This window comes from Lutra lutra, chromosome 6 (genome assembly GCF_902655055.1).
Source record: "Lutra lutra chromosome 6, mLutLut1.2, whole genome shotgun sequence".
Lineage (NCBI taxonomy): Eukaryota > Metazoa > Chordata > Mammalia > Carnivora > Mustelidae > Lutra > Lutra lutra.
In genome coordinates this window covers 103,349,765-103,367,157 of record NC_062283.1, presented here as the reverse complement: position 1 = coordinate 103,367,157, position 17,393 = coordinate 103,349,765, and the positions used below count along the sequence as shown (strand labels likewise).

Below are 17,393 nucleotides of genomic sequence, written 5' to 3'. Positions count from 1 at the left end.
TGAGATATAATTAATATATATAATATTCTGTAAGTTTAAGTTGCATATGAAATAATTTCTGTGTACCTTTATCCAAATACACATGAGCACTAAGATTTTTATAGTATTTCATTGTCAATAAATTTGGGAAATACTAGCATGGTGCCACCATGATTGGCATGGCTGGGGCCTAATTTATAACTTTGTAGTACCTTGTGACTTAAACTCACCAAATTGCCATACACTCAAAATGTCTTTGATTTGGAAATGCTAATCATTGTCTTTCTCTCAGCAGAACTGGCTGGGTTGAAGAGAGGGCTCCAAGCCTGACCAAGAGACCCATTGTGATCACTGCCTTTGTCCAAAGCTGGTGCTGCTTTACTGTGAGCCTAGTATTGATTAGGTCAAGCTCTTACTGTTCAACATGCTCAGCCTTCACCACGGATTTTTTACTGGATGCAAATGGAATAGTTGGAGTCAGAGAGCTGCCCTATGTAAGAAAACAATTACCTTTCCATGTGTGAGTTTCTGTTCCAAGGGAATTGTGGCATAAACTTTGCACTTGAAATCTGTTTACCACACAAAATCCACCCAAAATTATTGTTTACCACAGGTATTCATAGCTTGGCTAAGTCCCAGAGAGTCAAAACTCTCTATCAAGGCCAGTTCATCACTTGTGAAAGATGAGTTTGGTAATTATGAGTATAGATGTGATATGAAATAGGCATGAAAATACTATTTGGAGTTTCTATTTTAATTCTAGATGCCAGCAAAAATTTGAAATTGTTAAACATTGTATAATTGGCAAAACATAACTTCTAGATCAACCAGCCATATTCACACAACTCTCTAAAAACCAGGAGAAAGTCCCAAAAGAAAGAGAAGAATTGGAAGTTAATGGTATTTTGGAAGTGTGGCTTACTTATCAGAAAAGAGATATTTTGTTTTTACTTTCCTACATTAGTTGGGGACAACTGATATTTTCTGACTTCAAATTATTTACATAAATAAAATAGAAGACTTGGTCCATATATGTCAGCATTGCATTTACAGTTAAGACATTTGTTTGATTTAAAGCTGACTTCCCGGGGCGCCTGGGTGGCTCAGCGGGTTAAGCCGCTGCCTTCGGCTCAGGTCATGATCTCAGGGTCCTGGGATCGAGCCCCGCATCGAGCTCTCTGCTCAGAAACCTGCTTCTTCCTCTCTCTCTGCCTGCCTCTCTGCCTACTTGTGATCTCTCCCTGTCAAATGAATAAATAAAATCTTTAAAAAAAAAATAAAGCTGACTTCCCTGATGCATGTAATCAGATATATTTGCATGTAAACAGTTAATGTGAAGTGGAATTTTGAAATCACCCATTTGGTTCAATGTAGACTGACAGAATGTTTAAATAATGTTCTCTAATGAAAGTTTTTAGCTTGAATTACCCAATGTGGTATCTAGTTGATCAAATATCTCCTTAATGTCTATTTCCTGAAGGCCTACCATGTGGTAGGTTGTACTAGAGGGTACAGAGGAATGTGAGTCACCATCCCCATCTTGAAGAACTTATATCCCAGCAAGATAATAACAATATATACATAAACAACAGCCATTTATCCTTCAGGAAAGGGCATGATAAAGACCAATGATACACTGAAGAGAGAGTGAGTGTCATGAAAGTTCAGAAGAAGGGAAGATGATTATGGGTTTGAAGATCTAGAGACAATTCTGAGAGAAAAACTTCAAGCTTCAGACTTACAATTCTCATTATTTACTGAAAGATAATTCTAAGTGACCAAAATGTTATCTCTCACATGAGCTCTCAAACATGTTTGGGCTGTGAATCTCTATTATGAAATTGAATATGTCATGCTGTCTCTTTTCTTTTTTTTTTTTAAAGATTTTATTTATTATTTATTTGACAGAGAGAGATCACAAGTAGACAGAGAGGCAGGCAGAGAGAGAGAGGGAAGCAGGCTCCCTGTCGAGCAGAGAGCCCGATGCGGGACTCGATCCCAGGACCCTGAGATCATGACCTGAGCCGAAGGCAGTGGCTTAACCCACTGAGCCACCCAGGCGCCCAATGCTGTCTATTTTCTAATGGTTTTGATCCCTAAAGTTTTTCAGTTAACAACTGAACAACAACAACAAAAACAAAATTAGTTTCATGACTATGTATCTCCAGGTAATGTATTTATTTAAATTCATAGTTATAAAAATGAGTGGACTAAGAAAACAAGGAGCCTTATATTTGAGTAAGAAATTTTATAACTCTTCATGATAATGCTGCTACTTAAATCTAAGGGGGAAAATGTGACCAGATTGTCTTACAAGAATACATTAATTTACTGTCCATTGGGTTTTCTTCAAATTCACAAGACCTCATTTCTCACTTAGGAATTATTATGAGCCAGAATTACTATTCTTCATACAAACAAAATAACCACACTTTAAAATGTTCAAAAGAAGTTTTCTTTTTCTAACCTAGGAAGACCCTAATGGATCAGATTTTCCCCTGTTCTAGTTAAGTATTAATTTCTGGCCAAAGATTCTGTCATAAAGGCTGAATTTGAGGGAGGTTTAGCCGAAGGTTAAAAAAAAAAAGAAGAAGAAGAAGCTATATAAAGGAAATGATAGTGTAATTTTAAGAAGAATATTTATAGCTGTGGGAACTAATTTATTCTTTTAAACTGGCTCTGTATTTTGAATTGGTCTAAAATAGACCAGCCCTACTAAATTTATACTGGATGATTGTTCAGCTGTTATATATGTGCAGAGACATGGTATAGAATAGTGGTTAAATGCCCAGACCCTGCAGCTTGACTCTTCCAGGTTCAAATCTCAAACTTGCCTCATTCTTGCTACATTACCCTGAGCAATGTTCTTAAACTCTTTCTTTCTTTCTTTCTTTCTTTCTTTCTTTCTTTCTTTCTTTCTTTCTTTCTTTCTTTCTTTCCTTCCTTCCTTCCTTCCTTCCTTCCTTCCTTCCTTCCTTCTTTCTTTGTATTATTATTGACATATAATGTATTATTTCCTTCAGGGATACAGGTCTGTGAATCATCAGTCTTACACAGCACTCACCATAACACATACCCTCCCCAATGTCCATAACCCAGCCACCCTATCCCTACCTCCCCACCCCTCCAAAAGCAACCCTCAGTTTGTTTCCTGAGATTTAGAGTCTGTCTCCCTCCCCGGTCCCATCTTGTTTCATTTTTTCCCTTCCTGCCCCCACGACCCCCCACCCTGCCTCTCAAATTCTTCATATCAGAGAGATCATATGATAATTGTCTTCCTCTGATTGACTTATTTCGCTTAAAATAATACCCTCTAGTTCCATCCACATTGTTGAAAATGGCAAGATACCATTTTTTGATGGCTGCATAGTATCCATTATATATTTATACCACATCTTCTTTATCCATTCATCTGTTGATGAACATCTAGGTTCTTTCCATAGCTTGGCTATTGTGGACATTGCTGGTATAAACATTCAGGAGCACATACCCCTTCGAATCACTACATTTGTATCTTTAGGGTAAATAGACAGTAGTGCAACTGATGGTTCATTGGGTAGCTCTATTTTTAACTTTTTGAGGAACCTCCATGCTGTTTTCCAGAGTGGCTGTACCATTTTGCATTCCCAACAACAGTGTAGGAGGGTTCCCCCTTTCTCCACATCCTCACCAACATCTGTCATTTCCTGACTTGTTAATTTTAGCCATTCTGACTGGTGTGAGGTATCTCACTGGTTTTGATTTGAATTTCCCTGATGCCGAGTGATGTTGAGCACTTTTTCATATGTCTGTTGACCATTGGGATATCTTCTTTGCAGAAATGTCTGCTCATGTCTTCTACCCATTTCTTGATTGGATTATTTGTTCTGTGGGTGTTAAGTTTGATAAGTTCTTTATAGATTTTGGATACTAGCCCTTTATCTGATATGTCATTTGCAAGTATCTTCTCCCATTCTGTCAGTTGTCTTTTGGTTTTGTTTCCTTTGCTGTGCAAAAGCTTTTGTTCTTGATGAAGTCCCAATAGTTTATTTTTGCCTTTGCTTCCCTTGCTTTTCATGGTGTTTCTAGGAAGAATTTGCTGAGGCTGAGGTCAAAGAGGTTGTTGCCTGTGTTCTTCTCAAGGATTTTGATGGATTTCTGTCTCACACTGAGATATTTCAACCATTTCGAGTTTTTGTGGGTGTGTATAGTGTAAGGAAATGGTCGTTTCATTCTTCTGCATGTGGCCGTCCAGTTTTCCCAATACCATTTGTTGAAGAGACTGTCTTTTCTCCACTGGACATTCTTTCCTGCTTTGTTGAAGATTAGTTGACCATAGAGTGGAGGGTCCATTTCTGGGTTCTATATTCTGTTCCATTGATCTATTTTTGTGCCAGTACCATTCTGTCTTGATGATTAGAGCTTTGTCATAGAGCTTGAAGTCTGGAATTTTGATGTCGCCAACTTTGATTTTCTCCTTCAACATTACTCTGGCTATTCAGGGTCTTTTCTGGTTCCACAAAAACTTCAGGATTATTTGTCCCATTTATTTGAAAAAAATTGATGGTGTTTTGATAAGGATTGCATTAAATGTGTAGATTGCTCTAGGTAGCATAGACATTTTTACAATATTTGCTCTTTCAATCCATAAGCATGGAATGTTTTATAGTTTTCTGAGTACAATTCTTTGCCTCTTTGGTTAGGTTTACTTCTAGGTATCTTATGGGTTGGGGTGCAATTTTAAGTGGGATCGACTTCTTAATTTCTCTTTCTTCTGTCTTGTTGGTGTTGTATAGAAATGCAACTGATTTCTGTGCTTTGATTTTATATCCTGACACTTTGCTGAATGAGTTCTAGAAGCTTTGGAGTGGAGTCTTTTGGATTTTCCATATAAAGTATCATATCATCTGCAAAAAGTGAGAGTTTGACTTCTTTGCCAGTGCAGATGTCTTTTATTTCTTTTTTTTTAAGATTTTATTTATTTATTTTACAAAGATCACAAGTAGGCAGAGAGGCAGGCAGAGGGGGTGGGGGGAAGCAGGCTCCCTGCTGAGAAGAGAGCCCGATGTGGGGCTCGATCCCAGGACCCTGGGATCATGACCTGAGCTGAAGGCTTAATCCACTGAGCCACCCAAGTGCCCCTTTTATTTCTTTTTGTTGTCTGATTGCTGAGGCTAGGACTTCTAGTACTATGTTGAATAGCAGTAGTGAGAGTGGAAAGCCCTGCCATGTTCCTGACCTTAGGAGAAGCTCTCAGTTTTTCCCCATAGAGGATGATATTCACTGTGGGTTTTTCATAAATCGCTTTTATGATATTGAGGTATGTAACCTCTATCCCAACACTGGGAAGAGTTTTGATCAAGAAAGGATGCTGTTTTTTGTCAAATCCTTTTTCAGCATCTATTGAGAGTATCATATAGTTCTTGTTTTCTTTTTTATTAATGTATTGTATCACATTAATTGATTTGAAGATGTTGAACCACCCTTTTAACCCAGGAATAAATCCCACTTGGTCGTGGTGAATAATCCTTTTAATGTACTGTTGGAGACTATTGGCTAGTATTTTGGTGAGAATTTTTGCATCTGCGTTCTTCAAGGATATTGGTTTGTAATTACCCTTTTTGATGGGGTTTTTGTCTGGTTCTGGGATCAAAGTAATGCTGGTCTCATAAAATGAGTTTAGAAGTTTTCCTTCCATTTCTATTTTTTTGGAACAGTTTCAGGAGAATAGGTATTAATTCCTCTTTAAATGTTTGCTAGAATTCCCCTAGGAAGCCATCTGACCCTGGGCTCTTATTTGTTGGAAGATTTTTGATGACTGCTTCAATCTTCTTACTGGTTATGGGTCTGTTCACATTTTCTATTTCTTCCTGGTTCAAAATTGGTAGTTTACCCATCTCTAGGAATGTATTTATTTCTTCCAGATTGTCAAATTTGCTGGTGAGTAGCTGCTCATAATATGCTCTTATAATTTCTTTGTATTTCTTTGTATTTCTTTGGTGTTGGTTGTGATTTCTCCTCTTTCATTCATGATTTTATTAATTTGGGTCCTTTCTCTTCTCTTTTTGATAAGCTTGGCTGGGGTTTATCGATTTTATTAATTCTCTCAAAAAACCAGCTCCTAGTTTCATTGATTCGTTCTACTGTTTCTTGGTTTTTATTTCATTGATGAAATTTCTCTGATTTTTATGATTTCTCTTCTCCTGCTGGATTTAGACTTTCTTTGTTGTTCTTTCTCCAATTCCTTTAGGTTTAGGGTTAGATTATGTACTTGAGACCCTTCTTGTTTCTTATGAAAGGCTTGCATTGCTGTATACATTCTTCACAGGGCCACCTTTGCTGTGTCCCAAAAATTCTGAACAGCTGTGTTTTCATTTTCATTTGTTTCCATGAATTTTTTTAAATTTTTCTTTAATTTCCGGGTTGACTCATTCATTCTTTAGTAGGATGTTCTTTAGCCTCCATGTATTTGAGTGCTTTCCAACTTTCCTCTTCTAGTTGAGTTCTTGTTTCAAAGCATTGTGGTCTGAAAATAAGCAGGGAATGATCCCAGTCTTTTGGTACCAGTTGAGACCTGATTTGTGACCCAGGATGTGATCTATTCTGGAGAATGTTCCATGTGCACTAGAGAAGAATATTCTGTTGTTTTGGGATGGAATGTTCTAAATATATATGTGATGTCCATCTGGTTCAGTGTGTCATTTAAAACCTTTATTTCCTTGTTGATCTTTTGCTTAGATGATCTGTCCATTTCAGTGAGGGGGGTGTTAAAGTCCCATAGTATTATTGTATTATTCTCAATGTGTTTCTTTGATCTTGTTATTAATTGGTTTATATAATTGGCTGCTCCCATGTTAGGGGCATAGATATTACAATTGTTAGATCTTCTTGTGTATAGACCATTTAAGTATGATATAGTGTCTTTGCTCATTCTTATTATAGTCTTTGGCTTAAAATCTGATTTATCTGATATAAGGATTGCCACTCCAGCTTTCTTTTGATGTCCATTAGCATAGTAAATTGTTTCCAACCCCCTCACTTTAAATCTAGAGGTATCTTTGGATCTAAAATGAGTTTCTTGCAGACAGAATATTGATGGGTCTTATTTTTTAATCCATTCTGACACCCTATGTCTTTTGATTGGGGCATTTAGCCCACTTATGTTCAGGGTAATATTGAAAGATATGAATTTAGTGCCATTGTATTGCCTGTAAGGTGACTGTTAATATATATTGTCTCTGTTCCTTTCTGGTCTATTACTTTCAGGCTCTCTCTTTGCTTAGAGAACCCCCTTCAATACTCCTGTAGGTCTGGTTCAGTGTTTGCAAATTCTTTTAGTTTTTGTTTGTCCTGGAAGCTTTTTATCTCTCCTTCTATTTTCAATGACAGCTTAGCTGGATACCTTATTCTTGGCTGCATATTTTTCTCATTTAGTGCTCAATATATCATGCCAGTCCTTTCTGGCCTTCCAGGTCTCTGTGGATAGGTCTGCTGCCAATCTAATATTTCTACTGTTGTATGATAGAGACCTCTTGTCCTGAGCTGCTTTCAGGTTTTTCTCTTTGTCACTGAGACTTATAAGTTTTACTATTAGATGATGGGGTATTGACCTATTTTTATTGATTTTGAGGGGGGTTCCCTGTGCCTCCTGAATTTTGATGCTTGTTCCCTTCACCAAATTAGGGAAATTCTTGCTATAATATGCCCCAGTATACCTTCTGCCCCTCTCTCTCTCCCTTCTTCTTCTAGGATCCCAATTATTCTAATATTGTTTCATCTTATGGTATCACTTACCTCTCAAATTCTCCCCTCAGGGTCAAGTAGTTGTTTGTCTCTCTTTTGCTCTGCTTCTTTATTCTCCATCGCTTGGTCTTCTATACACTAATTCTCTATTCTGCCTCATTTATCCTAGCAGTGAGAGCCTCCATTTTTTATTGCACCTATTTAATAGCTTTTTCATTTCAACTTGGTTAGATTTTAGTTTTTTTTATTTCTCCAGAAAGGGATTTTATTTATCTAGAGAGGGATTCTCTAGTATTTTCAATGCCTTTTTTTTTTTTTGAGCCCAGCTAACCCCTTGATAATCATCATTCTGAACTCTAGATCTGACATCTTACTGATGTCTGTACTGATTAGGTCCCTAGCTATCAGTACAGCCTCTTGTTCTTTTTTTTTTTTTTTTTTTTTTTGAGGTGAGTTTTTTTGCCTTGTCATTTTATCCAGATAAGCATATAAGAATAGATGAATGAGGGAACAAAATACTAAAAGGGTAGCAACGACCCCAGAAAAATATACACATATACACTAATGAGATCAGAAGAGACCCAAAACCTGAGGGTGGGGTGGAGAAGAAAGAAGAAGAAGAAGAAAAAGAAGAAGAAGGAGGAGGAGGAGGGGAGGAAGGAAAAAAAAAAATATATATATATATATAAATATATTTGACTGGTGAATAGAACAGAGCCACACACTTGATTTTGGGTGTATTTTGGTCTGTTAAAAGAAACTGCCTCCCAAAATTTTAAAGAAAGAAAAACGTATATATATATACAAAAATAAGGGTAAATACAATGAAAGGATGGAATATTACTGTAAAGATGAAAATTTAAAAAGATTCTAAAAAAGGAATTGATAAGAAGTTGGTTGATCCCTGGGGAATTCTACCAAAAATTCAAAGAAGAAATAACACCTATTCTACTGAAGCTGTTTCAAAAAAGAGAAACAGAAGGAAAACTTCCAAACTCTTTCTATGAAGCCAGCATTACCTTGATCCCAAAACCAGGCAAAGATCCTATCAAAAAGGAGGATTTCAGACCAATATTGCTGATGAATATGGACGCCAAGATTCTCAACAAGATCCTAGCTAATTGGATCCAATAGTACATTAAAAAGATTATCCACGATGACCAGGTGGGATTTATCCCTGGGATGCAAGGTGGTTCAACATTTATAAATCAATCAGTATGATAGAACAAATCAATAAGAGAAGAGAGAAGAACCACATGGTCCTCTCAATTGATGCAGAAAAAGCATTTGACAAAATACAGCATCGGTTTCTGATTAAAACTCTTCAGAGTATAGGGATAGAGGAAACATTCCTCAAATTCATAAAATCTGTCTATGAAAAACCCATAGCAAATATCATTCTCAATGGGGAAAAGCTGACAGCCTTCCCTTTGAGATCAGGAACATGACAAGGATGTCCACTGTTGCCACTGTTGTTCAACATAGTACTAGGAGTCCTAGCAACAGCAATCAGAAAACAAAAAGAAATAAAAGGTATTCAAATTGGCAAAGGAGTCAAACTTGCTTCACAGATGATATGATACTTCATACAGAAAACCCAAAAATCCACCCTCAAACTACTAGAATTCATACAGCAGTTCAGTAATGTGGCAGGATACAAAGTCAATGAACAGAAATCAGTTGCTTTCCTATATACTAACAATAAAAATATAGAAAGAGAAATTAGAGAACCGATTCCATTTACTATAGCACCAAGAACCATAAGATAACCTGGGAAAAAAACTAACAAAGAGGTAAAGGATCTGTACTCGAGGAACTACAGAACACTCATGAAAGAAATTGAAGAAGACAAAAATATGGAAAAGCATTCCATGCTCGTGGATTAGAAGAATAAACACTGTTAAAATGTCTATACTGCCTAGAGCAATCTATACCTTCAATGCCATCCTGATCAAAATTCCACTGGCATTTTTCAAAATGCTGGAGCAAACAACCCTAAAATATGTATGGAACCAGAAAAGACCATGAATTGCTAAGGAAATGTTGAAAAAGTAAAACAAAGCTGGGGGCATCATGTTGCCCAATTTCAAGCTTTAGTACAAAGCTGTCATCACCAAGACAGCATGGTACTAGCACAAAAACAGACACACAGACCAGTGCAACAGAGTAGAGAGCCCAGATATGGACCTGCAGCTCTATGTCAAAAAATCTTCAACAAAGCAGGAAAAAATATCCAGTGGAAAAAAAGACAGTCTCTTTAATAAATGGTGCTGGGAAAATTGGATAGCTATGTATAGAAGAATGAAACTTGACCATTCTCTTACACCATACACAAAGATAAACTTGAAATGGGTAGAAGACCTCAACATAAGGCAGGAATCTATCAAAATCTAGAGGAGAACATAGGGATTAACCCTTTCAACATCAGCCATAGCAACTTCTTTCAAGACGTGTTTCCAAAGGCAAAGGAAACAAAAACAAAAATGAACTTTTGGGACTTCATCAAGATCAAAAGTTTCTTCACAGCAAAGGAAACAGTCAACAAAACAAAGAGACAACACACAGAATGGGAGAAGATATTCACAAATGACACTACTGACAAAGGGCTGATCTCCAAGATCTATAGAGAACTCCTCAAACTCAACACTCAGAAAATAGATATATCATGTCAAAAAATGGGCAGAAGACATGAACAGACACGTCTCCAAAGAAGACATACAAATGGCTAACAGACACATGAAAAAATGTTCATCATCATTAGCCATCAAGGAGATTCAAATCAAAACCACATTGAGATACCACCTTCCACCAGTTAGAATGGTCAAAATTAACAAGACAGTAAACAGCAAGTGTTGGAGAGGATGTGGAGAAAGGGGAACCCTCTTATACTGTTAGTGGGAATGCAAGTTGGTGCAGCCACTTTGGAAAACAGTGTGGAGATTCCTTAAGAAATTAAAAATAGAGCTACCCTATGACCCTACAATTGCACTACTGGGTATTTACCCCAAAGATACAGATGTAGTGAAAAGAAGGTCCTTATGTGCTCCAAAGTTCATAGCAGCAATGGCCACAGTCGCCAAACTGTGGAAAGAGCCAAGATGCACTTCAACAGATGAATGGATAAAGAAGATATGATCTATACATACAATGGAATATTAGGCCTCCATCAGAAAGGATGAATACCCAGTTTTTGTATCAACATGGACAGAACTGGAGGAGATTATGCTGAGTGAAATAAGTCAAGCAGAGAAAGTCAATTATCATATGGTTACTTACTTGTGGAGAATAAGGAATAACATGGAGGATATTGGGAGAAAGAAAGGAAAAGTGAATTGGGGGGGAATTGAAGGGGGAGATGAAGCATGAAAAACTGTGGACTCTGAGAAACAAACTGAAGGTTTTGGAGGGGGGATGGGTGAGCCTGGTGGTGGGTATTAAGGAGGGCACATAATGCATGGAGCAGTGTGTGTGGTGCATAAACAGTGGATTCTTGGAATACTGAAAAAAAATAAAATTTAAATTAATTAATTAAGACTTTAAAAATAAAGAAAAATAAGTTGGTTGAAAAAAGAAAAAAGATTAAAAAAGGAATGAATATGATCAGGCTGGAGACTAGAACAAAGCCATGTGCTAGATTTATGGTATATTTTTCTCTGTTAGAAGAAACTGTATCCCAAAGCTTTAAAGAAAGAAAAACAGGTATATAAAAAATAAGACTAAATACAATGAAAGGGTAAAATATGACTATAACAATGAAAATTTTAAAATATTTTTAAAAAGGTGTTGATAAAATAGTTTAAAAATGGTTAAAATAGGAAAGAGGAAACATTTTTTAAAATATAATAAGAAAAAAATAAAATAAAATAAAATTAACTTTGAAAGACTAAAGGTTCATAGGAAGAAAGCCATGACTTCTATGTGTTGCTTTCCCCTAGCTCTGGATTTCTGCAGTTCTCATTGAATAATAAACTTTGTCTTGGCTGGATGTTCTTGCTGATCTTCTGGGGAGGGGCCTGTTGCAGTGATTCTCAAATGTCTTACCCCAAGGCAGAATTGCACTGCCTTTCTCAGGGGCCAAGCTAAGGAATCTGCTCAGGTTTTCTTTCAGGAGCTTTTGTTCCCTGAATGCTTTCCGTACAGATTTGGAGGACGGGAATGAAGATGGTGGCCTCCCAATCTCCAGTCCAGAGGAGCCGAGAGCTTGGGGCCCCACTCCTCAGTGTGCCCACAGGGAAAAGTAGTCAATCCCTCCCATCTCCCTGGTCTCCGGCCACACTCTGTGCTCACCTGGCCTGTGACCAAGAGTTTCTATCTCTGGCACACAGCCCTGTTTGGAGTCTCCAAACCCAGCAGATTCCTGCAGTGCACTTCTGTTCCACTCCTCCTGGAGGAAGAAGGAGGGGGTCTCCCTGGATCTGCCACTTGTGAGGTCCAAGTGGTCTGCCCAAAGAACAGTGGTCTGACTGTGCCTCAGATCATGGTTTAAGGTAACCCCGAGCTGAGAGTGCACTCTGGCCCCTGGAGCCTGCTTTCCCGCTCCGACTACCACACTCAGACACCCCCAGTCTTTCTGTGTCCCTGAGGGTCTTGAGGTCACAGTCTCAGCAAGGGATCCACCCCCCCAACCCACCCCCCACTTAGATTTTGGAGTGACATCACTCAGTGGAGCAGACTCCTAAAGTTCCGATTTTGTGCTCCACTGCTCTCTCACTTGCCAGGAGCCAGCCTCTCCTCCCGAGGTCTATCTTCCCATATGTAACTTCAGATCCACTTCTCCATACATCCTACCTTCCAGAAAGTGGTTGCTTTTCTGTTCCTAGAATTGTTGCTCTTCTTCTTTTATATCTCCTGTTGAGTTTGTAGGTATTCAGAATGGTTTGATAACTATCTAGCTAAATTCCTGGGACCTGATGATATTAGGTCTCCTACTCCTCCACCATCTTGCTCTGACCCCTCCTCTCTCTCACTTTCTTAACTGTAAAACAGGAATGGTAATAGTACCTGTCTTAAAACTAAATTGGTACATGGAAAGCAATTAAAATTGTGCCTAACAGAGAGGAAGCACTGTTAGCCATTAATATTATTCCATTTTTATGTAATGATAATACTACAGGTGTGCTGCTTTACTTTTCTGTCCAAAGCAAATTTTCTGGGCCACCTGGGTGGCTCAGTTGGTCAAACATCTGCCTTTGGCTCAGGTCATGATCTCAGGGTCCTGGGATTGAGCCTGGAGTTCCACTCCCTACTCAGCAGGGAGGCTGCTTCTCCCTCTCCCTCTGTTCTCTCTCTCTCTCTCTCAAATAAATAAATGAAATCTTTTAAAAAAAAATAAAAAAATAATGGGAACATCTTTTCTTTATTCTCCTCCCTCTTCTCCCCCTTCATCTCCTAGACTATCTATCTTTCATTTCACAACCATTTCCACTGCTCAACACAATGTCTTCACATGTTGCCTATACTTATTCAAGTACAAAGAAAATTTTCATTTAATGTTTGCATATTCCATTGAAAGCTTAGTAGTAACAATTGGATGGAGGAAGGAGATAGAATAAGGAATGTCCTTGTTTTTCTTATTCATTATTCTTTTTCTTAAAGATTAACTGATTGATGGATGGATTTTAAGTTTTATTTATTTATTAGAAAGAGAGAGAGAGAGAGGACGCAAGCAGGGAGAGGGGCAGAGAGATTGGGAGAGAGAATCTCCAGCAGAAGCTCTGTTGAATGCAAAGCCTGACGTGGAGCTTGATCTCATAACCCTGAGTTCATGACATGAGCTAAAATCAAGAGTCAGATGCTTAATTGGCTGAGCCACCCAGGTACCCATCTCGTTTATTATTCTTAATAAAAAGACTTGCTGGCTATAATATCCTCCCATATAAATGTTTTGACTGTTAATGATCAAAACCATATATAGCAATTACAAATAAATGTTATGGTAGTTATAGTATGCTGTATTTTAGAATCTAAGAACATATACTTAACTTAACTTCTTAACTCCCAGAATCTTTTCCTATTTTTAGTAAGCACACCTCATTTACCTCTGGAGATCTACATCTTCCCAACTCCCTGCCTTCTTCATGATAATTACAGTGAAGTTGTTCAGACTGCCCCAGTCAAGGTGTGGCCTTATAAACACTAATTCTGGGAATCTGGATCCTGAGCACAGAGATGCTGAGACAGAGGGCAGATTCATTCCACTGAGCTTTCTGAGGACACTGTCCACTGATCCTTTTTACCTAGAGCTCTGGAACTGCTCTACATCTGCCCTTCCGGGGCTGCTCTCCAACAAATTTCTTTTCTATTTAATTAGGCAGGGCTTGTTTTCATTGCTCGCCATCAAATTCTAGTACTGGTTGGACTTAGACTTCCAAGTTCCACTTTAGCTATGGTTTGTGGGTACAAACCAACTAGTAGAAAAAAAAAATAACTGCTAAATGGTGTATGTGTGAGAAAGACAGAGAGAGAGAAAAATCTAGTATGCATATAACTGCACAAGAAAAAATAGATTTTGTGCTACAATATATTCACAGGGAAAACAAGCCAACCATGATTTTACCATGGAAATTTGTATGTGTCTTAAGATGGTCTGGAATTTTAATTACTCAAGTGAGAGCTTTCCTTGAATATTAAAAGTTGTCATAACTCTTATAAATAACATATTATGCAATATTACAGGTTTCTCTCTATAATATACATTTTTAAATTTAGGTTCATTGTTAACTGACCTGACATGTGTTTTCCTTACAATTTAAACTGGTTTATTTATGTAGGTCATAGTAAAACAATAAAACAAATCAAATTCATACATTAGAGCAAATAATATGTAATTGTAGCTTCATTTATTTGCATTTCTTATGGTAAGCTACAAAATACATACATTTTATGAATACATAGGCATGTGCAAAATTCTGTGTAAATCCTGTTAACAATTTCTCCATGAACTGTAGCCATTCTTTAATTTTAAATTGCACCTAAGAGGTTAAGCTAGAAAGAAAGATTATGAAAGGTATTCACTTAAAAAGTATTTATGAAAAGTCCTTAAGAATTAAACAGAAGAACAATCATCTATGTTCTCTCTGAAAAATAATTATTTTTTGGAAGAGTATGACACAAAGTTCTTAAGTAATACTTGGGGATTTTTTTTTCCATCTCTCCCTTAGATTACAAGGTTTTTAAATATATAATCTATTTAACTCATTCACTGGTAAATGTGTTTTGCAGACTAAATGTTACAACAAGCACTGAAAATAATTCCAAGGTAGTATTTATAATGGTAACAAAAAAGTACCTTAAAAAAGATACCTTAAAAATTTTACCAAGAAGTCTTTACAACACCCATAATACACATTTTTATAGTACAAGTACAATACTCTAAGGAATTTTGTTGTTAGAGAGAATTGAGGGAGCAGGCAGAGGGAGAGAAAGGGAGAGAGAGAATCTTAAGCAGGCTGCATGCACAGTGCAGAGCCAATGCAGGGCTCAGTCTCATGACCCTGAGATCATGACCTGAGTGGAAATCAATAGCTGGATGCTTAACTGACTGAGCCACCCAGGTGCCCCTCTACAGAATTTTCTATTAGCTAATATGTCATTCTCTCTCTATGCTTGGCATACTCTTGAATTAAAAAAAAATGCATACAGAAGCAAAACTAATTTTTATTTCTTCCTCAGTACAGGAGCTTAGTATATAATATTTACAACTCAGAAGCAGAAAGATAAAAAAGACATCTACCAACCCTTATCTGAGACTGCTTTCCTTTCCCTTTCACACCCGACCCATAGAACAAGGCTGAAGTACTGGTCTTATGCAAGGGTTGACACAGAACTAATATGTGCATTGTCTTCAGCAAATGTTCTTTCGTAACACTTAGTATAATGGTCTTTCATGAGTTGGCAAAATCTGTAAGAAGACAGTCCTGGTTTCCTCGAATTCTGGGTATTTTGATCTGTGGAAACTGCTAAGAAAGTGGTATTTTTTTCTCTCCAGGTCTATAAAGATGCACAAAATAACCCTATGGAAGAAGGAAGCCCAAAGGCAGAGAAGTCTTCTGAAATAACCTGATTCATAGGTATATATGAACATATCTATATATCTATATATCTATATGCACCTCGGATATACATACACACACATATATAGCTATGATATACACTGTATTCCCAGAGAATCTGTGCTACTGTTAAGTTCTTGGTCATCACTAAACAAGGTCCTCAATATTTTCCACCAATCCTACTAGATCTTTCATATTTGCCACAGCTCTTTCTCATTCCTACAGCAATCAATCACCAAGTCTCATCAATGCTCCCTCCTAAATTCCTCTCCAATCTATTTGATTTCATGCATTCCCAGGGCTTCTCCAGGGTTCTGACCACATCCCTTCCCTACTGATTACAGCACTAAATTCCCAATGAGTTTTCCTATCTTTCCTACTGTTCCTCATCTTTTCTGCATTTCAGTAACCATCTGGGACTTCTCTTGACTTCTAAGACATGTCACATTCTCTTCCTCCACAATTTTCCACATGTCTCCCTATTCCCTGAAACACTTTTTCTCTCTTTTCTTTATTTAGACAGTATTTACTTATACTGTGGGTTCCCAACTAAATATCACCTTTCTAGTGTGTCATTTCCAGATGTGTAGGTCTGTTTAGGTTCCCTTCCTGTATGTTCTATCATAATAGTCAATTTGATTTATTAAATTTATTTGTTGAATGTGTCTTCCTTGCTAGTCTGTAAATTAAATTCCTTGAGGGTAAGGAGAGTCTTCCTCATTCCTGTGCTCTCAGTTCCAGAGTTCCACACCAGGAATCCACAACCCTCTCAGGTCTCTATTTTCCTTCTTGCTTTTCTCCTTGCCAAAGCCCCTGGAACCTTTATCTAGTCTGGGAGAGGTTGAGAAACCTCTTCTTACACAGCCTGCTTTCTTCTGAATACTTTGTCTTTGCCAAGTCCAAATCTTTTGAAACGCAAAAGCACAGAATTGATCTTTGTGTTCTCTGTATTCTGCTGTTTCATCCCTCTGCCAAGATAATAGCCGATGGAATGGCAGACAAGTATGGGGTATAGGAGTATGTTTCTGGGGGAGGGAAGAGCAATCCAATGTTATCTCAACTGTCAGTCACCTCACATTCATAGTTAGCACCTTACCCAGGGATGTTGACGTCTGTCCTCCATGACTTCTGGATCCAGTCCCACACTGCTTAGGTTCTCCCTTCGAGACTAAAAGTCTCCCAGAAGCTGGGAATTTTGCTTGCTGATAGCCATCAGCTTTTAGCTTTTTCTGGGAATTTCCCTCAGCCTTAGACAGCCTCCTTTCCTAGAGTGGGGTCCCTTCCCTTAAGCATCTCATATTCAGTATAAAGGCAAGCCCCTTTCCCTAACCCAGTCCGAGGAATTGGCTTGTCTTGTTGTGACTACATTACAGCCCATCTTCTTGAGCCTATCCTGCCTCCTTCCCTCCCCTGGAAGTGCCAGTCCCAAGAATAGGCCAGTAAATTTTGCGCACATAGATCTCTATCTCAGGGTCTCCTTCCTGGGAGACTTGTCCTGCAACAGCCAACTTTAGACTCTTTCTGTCTGTAAATAAATAAATATATATTTATTTATATATTTCCCAGTTCCAGAACCTAAAAATGATGGGGGCAATTCCAGGTGACTTAGAGTCTTCCTTCAAACAAACATGGAAAAGTATC

The 17,393-nt window shown here is 37.8% G+C and overlaps 1 long non-coding RNA gene across 1 annotated transcript in view; it reads left to right on the top strand.

Annotated features, from left to right (window-relative positions):
* The first annotated feature begins 280 nt into the window (after positions 1–280).
* LOC125102943 (uncharacterized) overlaps positions 281–17,393 on the top strand; it is a 49,496-nt gene continuing 32,383 nt past the window's right edge. Inside the window, exons 1-2 of the long non-coding RNA XR_007128235.1 lie at positions 281–473; positions 15,689–15,770. This is a non-coding gene — a long non-coding RNA (uncharacterized LOC125102943). The remainder of the gene's footprint in view (positions 474–15,688; positions 15,771–17,393) is intronic.